The following is a 10,362-nucleotide window of genomic DNA, read 5'->3' on the forward strand; positions in this document are numbered from 1 at the left end:
TCTTCACCAAAAAATGTTGTTTAATAATAGTGGTTTCAGGAATAAAAAATAAGCCTGAAACCATCATATGTGTTTTGTTTATGATGGGAGTAAATCATCCATGCTCTTGGTTGAAGATGCAAAAACATTACCAAGAGACACAAATATGGATGAAATTTATTTTAGCTATAGTCCGTTAATATAGGGCCAAAGGAATTTTATGTCCCCCTAGCCTCCTGGGCCCATGTGTTCTTGCAAACCCTGTAATGGTTTGAGTTATGTGTGTGATATTTATATCGAATATTTTGTATATTTGCAGTCAATGATGTCAATAGACGCTGGCGGAGTTGCCGGGACCAATACCGGCGTGAGCGTCAAGTTCATGGGCGGAGTGGTGATGCAGCCCCCAAAAAAAGGAAATACCTTTATTATGATCGTCTAAATTTTCTTGCCCCGGTGATGGAGCTACGACCGTAAGTGCATGCATGTCTCCAAATATTGTACACATCTTATTATGTGAATATGTATGTATTTTTTAATATAAATAATCTTTTGTGAAATACAGAACAGAGTCAAATCTGACTGAAAGAGAGACTGGATCTGACTCAGAGTTGCTGATTGACCCTGTTGCTGAAGATGCAGAAATGGCTGGACCATCTGGGCAAGCAACAGGCAGCAACCACCCACCACCACCACCACAACCAGCAGCAGCGTCTTCTGCTCCACAGGAGGCAAATCCTGAGGTTGATGAAGGAGCCCAGAGCAGCAGTCCAACATTGGCTCTAGATACATCACCACAGCCTACTACCAGACCAAACCGTGGTCGTCGCAGAAGGGTGGCTTTGAACATTGGCACCAGGAGGCAAGTTGATACCGGGGTGTTGGACTATTTGTCCCGAGCTGCCCATGACGATGGGGAGGAAGCTTACTTCCACAGTCTTGCCCGCTATTTACGGCCCATTCCACGCTCGCTCAGGCTGCGGACCAGAGGTTGCATCCAAATTTTGCTAGATGCGGCAACACCCCCAAACAACCCCACTAATATTTTTAATTATCTTAAACGGTGGCAAATGTCAGCTACAAACCTTCTGGCGGTGCAAGACCTTCCACAGGACCAATCACAAACTGTGTCAGCACCACCCCCGCAACCTATAGCTCCCCAACAACAGCCTGCACAAAGCACACAACAAGCCCAAAACAGGGGTATTTATGATTTTGCAGCACATCCCCAATCTGACCACTTGAACAGACACATGTTTGGAGGCTGATCCCAACATGTGTCTGCTCGACATGGCCATATTGGGGGTTCTGACCAAATGGGTCAATCCAGTACCCAGGACTTGATGCCCTTCTACCCTCCACATCAAGTGTTAGCTCATACACATGATCGCAACTTGCAGCAACACCCTCAATTTATATCTGCACTAACACAGGTAGACAGTGTGGTTGGTCAACCACCCAGGCCAAGTTCCACACATGCTGGACATCCGCCATCACCATCACCACCCCCAACCTACCATAACCTGTAATGTTTTTGATGTTATTTTTTGGCTGTCATTTGGGCTTTTTGTTGGCCTAATTTTTTTGTGACCTTGGCATGTAAAGCTGTGTTGTTTATTTTGCTCAAATTACATATGAGAATGGAAATATGTTTTTTGAATACATATATATATGCGCTGAGCAGTAAAAATTTGTTCTGAAAACAGAGTGTTATGTATTGGTCCAGCTACATACATGATTTGTCAACTTTACACACTTACATCTTTTCATCATCAGATACATATTACACCAATTTATGAAGCAAATTATGTGATTTATTAACTTAGAATCTAAATCAAAATTAAGGCAAAACAGCATTGTCTTGCCAAACCGTAGATCCCTCTGGTGACACAAAAAAATTGGTTAAAACATCACGAACTTTTAGGCCAGAGGGCTGACGACGTGAAGGACGAACACGTGTAGTTGTCAAGACAGTATTTGCATAATCAATGTCATCTGCAGCAGATGATGGGCAATCATGGTCTCTTGTAAAGTTGTGAAGAACAACACATGCTTTAATCACGCCATTTACATTGCCTTCACTCAGTTGGATTGCAGACTGAAGGACACGCCATTTTGCACTGAGAATGCCGAATGAACACTCGACCAGACGGCGGGCACGGGAAAGACGCAAATTAAAGATTCTGCGCCGGTAGTCCAGGCCTCTCCGTGGATAGGGTGTCATGACGTTCCTTGATAATTGAAAGGCCGCATCCAAATTAGCCTCTGGTATGTGACTTGGGGGTGGGAGATCCAATTCATTGTTGCGCAGCCGCCGACCCATAATGGAAGAACTGAAGACTCTAGAGTCTCCAGTTCTCCCATAGGCCCCAATATCTACAATTATAAACCTGTAGTTGCTGTCGACTAGGGCCAACAGCACTACAGAGAAAAACTGTTTATAATTATAGAATTGGGTCCCTGAACCTGGCGGCTTACGCACACGGATGTGCTTTCCGTCAAGAGCCCCAATACAGTGCGGAAACTGGCATGTGTCCTGAAATCCTTGAGCAATACGTAACCAGTCTGCAATTTTGGGTTCAGGCATCACCTCTTGATGGAGTCTTCCCCAGATTTCATTGCATGTATCCCGCACAATCCCAGAAATTGTAGATTTGCCCAATAAAAACTCTAAATGCAGGGCCGCATATGATAGGCCAGTGGCAAGGAAGCTAAAAGACAAAAGAATATTGTTTTCAAATATCAAATTAACACAATACAGGGTTATATGGGGCAATAAAACAAAAAAAAAAAATATATATATATTAAAACATTAAGGACATGCTATGGCTTTGATCTTTGCCAGAATTTAATGTAAGAAAAGAAGGACAAATGATGTTGAAGTTACTTAACCATTTAATTATCTAATTTAAATAAGGGGGATCGACCAAAAAATGTGTAACAAATTGGGTCAATTAGTATTAAGGCATACCGCAAGGTAAAGATAAGGCGCTCCTCAGCTGAAATAGATTTGCGCATCCTGGTGTCCTTCTTCGTGATCCCTCGACGCAAAATCTCCAACAAAATGTCAAAGGTTTGAATCCTCATCCGACAATAGTTGAAGAACTTGTCCGGATTAGTCCTCAGAGCAGCATACAGACGGCTGAAATGGCCTTTAGTGATACGTTGCTTGATAAGTGGATGTACCCACATCCGTCTCCGCCTCCTCGGATCTACAATAACTGGGTATGGCTGGCCAAAACATTGGGAAAGTACCCAGTTGAAAAGCACACGCTCTGTGGTGTTGAAAGTCAGTCGATCAGACATGTTGCTCATCAATCCGAAGTGCACCAACACAAGCAGGGACTCTACTGCATAGATTGGTGGGTGGCACCTGTGTTTAGGGCCATTAAATAATGTTCTTGGTGATGATTTAAATTTTTTCAGGTGGATAAACCGTTATATGTCCATTTTGCAAGCCTGCGAGAAAATCTCGCCATACGGATGCCATACGGATGTCACACGGATGTCAAACGGATCATTTGATGCGAGAAAATCGCATCCTCACACTGCACACAGATCACTGTTTTGTTAACATTTGTGCGATTCTCGTCCGTCAAAAACGGACCGTTTTTTTATACGTTGTGTGTGTCCCCGGCCTTAGCTGAATCCTCTTCAGGAGTCATCCTGGCGATCGCTGGAGTTTTTTGGGTGCCCTGAAGCCTATTTCACAGTAATTGAACTTCTGGCTTTGAAGTTCTTGATAATCTGGCAAATCATTGGTTGGAAATCTTTCAAGCAGCAATGTCCTTGCCTATAAAGCCTTTTTGATGCATAGCAATGATAACTGCACGCGATTCTTGGAGGTTTACGGTGTTTAACAGAAGAAGATAATTATTTCAAGCACCAGCCCACTTTTAAAACAATCAGTCTGCTCTTATAATTTAATCAGCATGACAGCGATATCAGATGGCATGTCCTCATTAACACTGGGAAATGTCATTTTAACATTTTACAACCTTATCTTGCCATGTGGTGTGTGAGGCATCATCAGATACATCCTGTTTCATTTATGAAGGAGGGACTCTGAAAGTCACAAAGCCTGTTTTTATAGGGCCATCAGGCAGCCTTTACTATTCTTAAAGGGACAGCAGTTGGCTATGCTTTGTTGTTCCCATTATTAAACAGTGAGTCTCCTATACTGTTATTGCATATGCAGAGCTGGGCTGTCCAAAATTTGGACGCACCCCAATACCCCTTTGAAGAGATGTACAGGAGAGCTTCCTGAAAACAATGTTCCCATCATTTGGAAGTGGGTCTCCCATACAGTTTGCCTATGCAGTGAATGCAATGGCTGCCAAAAATTTGGAGGCACTCCAATGCCCATTTGAAGAGACATAGTAGTGGACCTCATGGAAAAATGTTCCCATTATTAGGAAGTGGGTCTCCCATAGTGTTTGCATATGCAGTGAATGCAATGGCTGCCAAAAAATTTGGTGGCACTCCAAATACCCATTTTTACCATAAATTTTTTATTAAATTTTCAGAAAATGTTTGAACACACAAAGGGTCAAACAAAACCCATAAACACATACAATAACAAAGTACAATAGGTACTCCAATGCCCCTTTGAAGAGATGTAGAGGAGGGCCTCATGAAAAAATGTTTTCATTATTAGGAAGTGGGTCTCCCATAGTGTTTGCCTATGCAGTGAATGCAAAGGCTGCCAAAAATTTGGAGGCACTCCAATGCCCCTTGGAAGAGACGTGGAGGGGGGCCAAATAAAAAAAAATGTTCCCATTAGAAAGGAGCTGGTCTCCTAGACTTTTAATGCCCATGCACTAAGTGTATGGGCTGACAAACATTTACACCTGGGGGTATACATGAACATACTGTATATCAATTTTTTGTGCGGGCATCATAAACACCCTTTAAAAAAATGATGTGGGTGTTGCATCACGGACCACAGTCACCCTGGTGATATGGTGGTGGAGGATGAGGAGAAGGAGGAGGACAACATCAAATAGCCAAAATCAGGAAGCATATACCCATGTGTGGGTGTGAAGAGGTGCATGGGAACAGACCTCCCAAAAAAAGACACTGGGTTTGAGTTTATGTTACGCTGCTATCATTCAGTGGTGATGAGAAGTCTGGCCCAATCCAGCCCTTGTTCATTTTAATAAGAGTCAGGCTGTCAGCATTTTCAGTTGACAGGCAGATGCGCTTATCAGTTATAATTCCACCAGCGGCACTAAACACCCGCTCTGACAAAACGCTAGCGGCAGGGCAGGCCGGGACCTCCAAGGCGTAGAGAGCCAGTTCATACCACGTGTCCAGCTTGGATACCCAATAAGTCACAGAGGACATTGGTACGGTCAGCAAGGCACTCCCTCAGCATCTTCCCAAACTTTGCACTGCTTATAAGAGTACCCCATGCCTCAGGGCCTGTGCGATGGGAGGGTCTGAGAAAACTCTCCTAGAATTTTGACAGTGTTCCCCTGCCTCTGCTGGATTGGAGATATGTCTCTCTCGCCTGTACTCCTTGGTTGTCCAACGAACTATGACCTCTGCCGCCATCGTTTTCAGATGCAATTTTTTTTAATAATTCTGCAACAAGGGCCCACTAGTACTGCCCCATTTTAGTAGACCTGTCCGCCTCAGGAATAAGAGATAGAAAGCTCTCCTTGTAGCGTGGGTCTAGAAGTGTCACTAAGCAGTAATGACTGTCACCAAAAATTTGGAGAACGGAAGGGTCATGGGAAAGGCAGTGTAACATAAACTCAGCCATGCATGCCAGACTACTAACAGGCAAGACTTCAGTGTCCTCACCAAGAGGACGACTGACCATGCTCTCCTCCTGTCCTCAAGCCATCCACGGTGAACAGACGGTATGACAGTTGTACAGGTAGTACCGTCTATAGTGCATGAAACTAGCTCCTGTTCTTCCTCCTCCTCCTCTTCCTCATTGTCACCCAATCCACGTTGGGATGAGATGAGGCTGGGCTGTGTGTAGTTACCCTGTATGGTTCCTTGCTCCATCTCATTGTGCTCTGCCTGCAATGCATCCTCTTTGATTGTGAGCAGAGAGCGTTTCAGAACACAGAGAAGGGGAGTGGTGACGCTAATTATGGCGTCATCGCCGCTCAGCATCCTGGTGGAGTCCTCAAAATGTTTGAAGATGGTACATATGTCTGACATCCATGTCCACTCCTGAGGTCTTATGTGTCCACTCTTATGAGTCCGAACTGAATACCGATGGCCTTGTTGATGCTGGTAGTCAACAACTGCCCTCTTCTGCTCATAAATCCTTTCCAAAATCTGTAGTGTAGAGTTCCAACGTGTGGGGACATCACACACCAGTTGGTGAGCCGGAAGCTGCAAAAGCTGCTGAAGCACGTCAAGGTCGGCAGAAGCTGTAGCTGACTTTCTAAAATGGGTACACAGGCAGCATACTTTGACAAGCAGATCCAGCAGCTCCGGGTAGGTTTTGAGAAATCGCTGAACCACGAGCACATGGGACAGGCATGGTACGTGTGTGAGCTTGCTCGCATCAGATCCACCACCAGGTTCCGGCCATTGTCAAACATGACCATGCCTGGCTGTAGGTTCAGCGGTGTCAGCCACAGATCTGCCTGCTCTTTCTGATCTGTCCTCAACTTCTCAGCATTGTGCAATTTGTCACCTAAGCATATTAGCTTCAGCACAGCCTGTTGCCGCTTGGCTGAGGCAGTGCTGCAGTGCTTCCAGATTGTGACTGATGTGATCATTTCGGAGATGGAGGCTGAAGAGGAGGAGGAGGTATAGGAGCTGTAAACTGTGGAGGCAACGCTTATTGTCGTAGGAAATCAATCCACAAAGAGAAAACAGAATAAAGCAGCACAACCTAGAAGCGAGATCCGGTGCACACTAAGTCTTCAATACTGGAAACCCGACAATCTCGGGAGGTGCTCGCGTAGGAAATCAGGAAGGCACCAAACAATAATAGTAGAAAGAACGCGAGGACTCCTCTCCCCGCTCACCTCTTTTTACTCCCCCGTGCCGTGAAGATGTGTTCACATATTTCCCAATAAAGACAAGCCTTGGTCACAGGTCCGGTGAGTGTCGCCGCGTTCTTTCTACTATTATTGCTTATTGTCATAGGGCCCGCAATCCTCGGCGTCGGGAGGACATGTTCCATCCCATGGTCTGACTGGGTCCTGGCTTCCACTACGTTAACTTAGTGTGCTGTCAGCGAGATGTACCATTCCTGCCCACAAGCACTTGTCCACGTGTCCGTGGTTACGTGGACATTCCGAGTAACTGCATTGTTGAGGGCATGCCTAATGTTGTGGGACAAGTGCTTGTGTAATGGCGGCATGGCACACCGGAAGAAATAGTGGCGGCTGGGGACCAAGTACCGAGGGATGGCCACTGCCATCAGGTTGCGGAAAGCTTCCTGTGGGAATTTAGTAGTGTGGCCTGTGGGGCGTTGGCTGTGTATTTGGGCTTGCGTTCCAAGGACTGGGGTATTGACAAATGAACGCTGTGCTGGGACAAGGATGTGGACATGCTTGTGCTCACTGATGGTGCTAGTTGAGTGTGTGCAATGACAGGTGCATGGTAGGAGGCATCTTCGCATGCACTATGGACAGGGGATTGGCTTGCATGCACAATAGCGGAAGAAGCAGTGGTGTCACCCGCAGACACTGTTCCTAGACCCTGGGGTTCGACCCACAAAGTTGGGTGCTTTGCTGCCATGTGCCTGATCATGCTGGTGGTGGACAGGCTGGTAGTTTTGCTACCCCTGTTGATGCTGGCCTGGCAGGTGGTTCAAATGGCCTTTTTGGGGTTATCGGCAGAGTCTTTAAAAAACAACCAGATGCGGGAAGACCTAAGAGTACTGGCAACTTCCTTAGTGTTGGTGTTACGGGGAACGGTTGTCCGTCTTCTGTCTGCAGCCACCACACTGCTTCTTCCTGCCTGTTGGGGTGCTACACCTTCCTCCCCCTGTGTGCTGCTGTCCTCGCTCTGCATGTCCTCCTACCAGGTTGGGTCAGTTACTATATCATTCATCACCTCATCTTCCACTTCCGCACCCTGGTCCTCCTCCTGACTTTCTGGCAATTGTGTCTCATCATCGTCCACCTCTTGTGGCACTTTCCCACCGTCATCTTCGTGTGACCATGGCTGCTCAAATATTTGGGCATCGCTACATGCAATCTCCTCTTGCCCTGCTTCAAGTGGACCAGGCAAGAGGCCTGAATCTATAAATGGAAAAATGAATAGCTCTTCGGAGTGTCCAAGTGTAGGATCAGTTGTCTCCGGGCACTCGGCATGGTGGGAGGAAGGAGGATCAGGGTGAGGAATATGCAGTCCAGACTCATGGCTACTGAGACTTGACCATGTGGAAGACAGGGTGGTGGTGGCATAGTGACTGGAAGCATTATCTGCCATCCAACCAACAACCTTTTGACACTGCTCTGGGTTCAATAGTGGTGTACTGCGGTCCCCTAGTAATTGAGACAGGAAGGTCAGGTGAGAAGATGTGGGTGTTTGTTGTAGCACAATTTCAGCTTGCCCACGGCCTTGGCCTCTGCATACACCATCACGTCCAGTTCCCGATCCCTTGCCACGCGCCTTGCCCATTTTAAATAGAGGACAATATTTTACATGTTCACTACAAATGGCTGAATTTGGAGCGAACTTATATGTGATCTGTGTGACGGACAAACCACAGTTTTAAATAGCGTGGCCTGTAGGTAACTATTTTTAACATCAAACTGGTATCAATAATTTCGCTAACACACTGCAACAAAATTCAAATGGAGGCCAGAAATGGCAGAATTTTAAGCCCACTTTTTATATGTGATCTGTGTGATGGACAAACCACAGTTTTAAATAGCTGGCCTGTAGGTAACTTTTTAACAGCCAACTGGTGTCAATAACTTCACTAACAAACTGCAAAAAATTTAAATGGAGGCCAGAAATGGCAGAATTATGCGCACGCTTTTTATATGTGATCCGTGAGACGGACAAACCACAGTTTTAACCCCTTTACCCCCAAGGGTGGTTTGCACGTTATGGACCGGGCCAATTTTTACAATTCTGACCACTGTCCCTTTATGAGGTTATAACTCTGGAACGCTTCAACGGATCCCGGTGATTCTGACATTGTTTTCTCGTGACATATTGTAGTTCATGATAGTGGTAAAATTTCTTTGATATTACTTGCGATTATTTGTGAAAAAAATGGAAATATGGCGAAAATTTTGAAAATTTAGCAATTTTCCAAATTTGAATTTTTATGCAATTAAATCACAGAGATATGTCACACAAAATACTTAATAAGTAACATTTCCCACATGTCTACTTTACATCAGCACAATTTTGGAACCAAATTTTTTTTTTGTTAGGGAGTTATAAGGGTTAAAAGTTGACCAGCAATTTCTCATTTTTACAACACCATTTTATTTTAGGGGCCACATCTCATTTGAAGTCATTTTGAGGGGTCTATATGATAGAAAATACCCAAGTGTGACACCATTCTAAAAACTGCACCCCTCAAGGTTCTCAAAACCACATTCAAGAAGTTTATTAACCCTTCAGGTGTTTCACAGGAATTTTTGGAATGTTTAAATAAAAATTAACATTTTACTTTTTTTCACAAAAAATTTACTTCAGCTTCAATTTGTTTTATTTTGCCAAGAGTTACAGGAGAAAATGGACGCCAAACCTTGTTGTACAATTTGTCCTGAGTACGCTGATACCACATAAGTGGAGGTAAACCACTGTTTGGGCGCATGACAGAGCTTGGAAGCGAAGGAGCGCCATTTGACTTTTTAATGCAAAATTGACTGGAATTGAGATGGGACGCCATGTTGCGTTTGGAGAGCCACTGATGTGCCTAAACATTGAAACCCCCCACAAGTGACACCATTTTGGAAAGTAGACCCCCTAAGGAACTTATCTAGAGGTGTGGTGAGCACTTTGACCCACCAAGTGCTTCACAGAAGTTTATAATGCAGAACCGTAAAAATAAAAAATATTTTTTGTAAAAAAAATGATCTTTTCGCCCCCAATTTTTTATTTTCCCAATGGTAAGAGAAGAATTTGGAACCAAAAAGTTGTTGCACAATTTGTCCTGAGTACTCTGATACCCCATATGTGGGGGTAAACCACTGTTTGGGCGCATGGGAGACCTCGGAAGGGAAGGAGTGCCGTTTGACCTTTCAATGCAAAATTGACAGGAATTGAGATGGGACGCCATGTTGCGTTTGAAGAGCCACTGATGTGCCTAAACATTGAAACCCCCCACAAGTGACACCATTTTGGAAAGTAGACCCCCTAAGGAACTTATCTAGAGGTATGGTGAGCACTTTGACCCACCAAGTGCTTCACAGAAGTTTATAATGCAGAACCGTGAAA

This window comes from Ranitomeya imitator, chromosome 3, assembly GCF_032444005.1.
Source record: "Ranitomeya imitator isolate aRanImi1 chromosome 3, aRanImi1.pri, whole genome shotgun sequence".
NCBI classification, from domain to species: domain Eukaryota; kingdom Metazoa; phylum Chordata; class Amphibia; order Anura; family Dendrobatidae; genus Ranitomeya; species Ranitomeya imitator.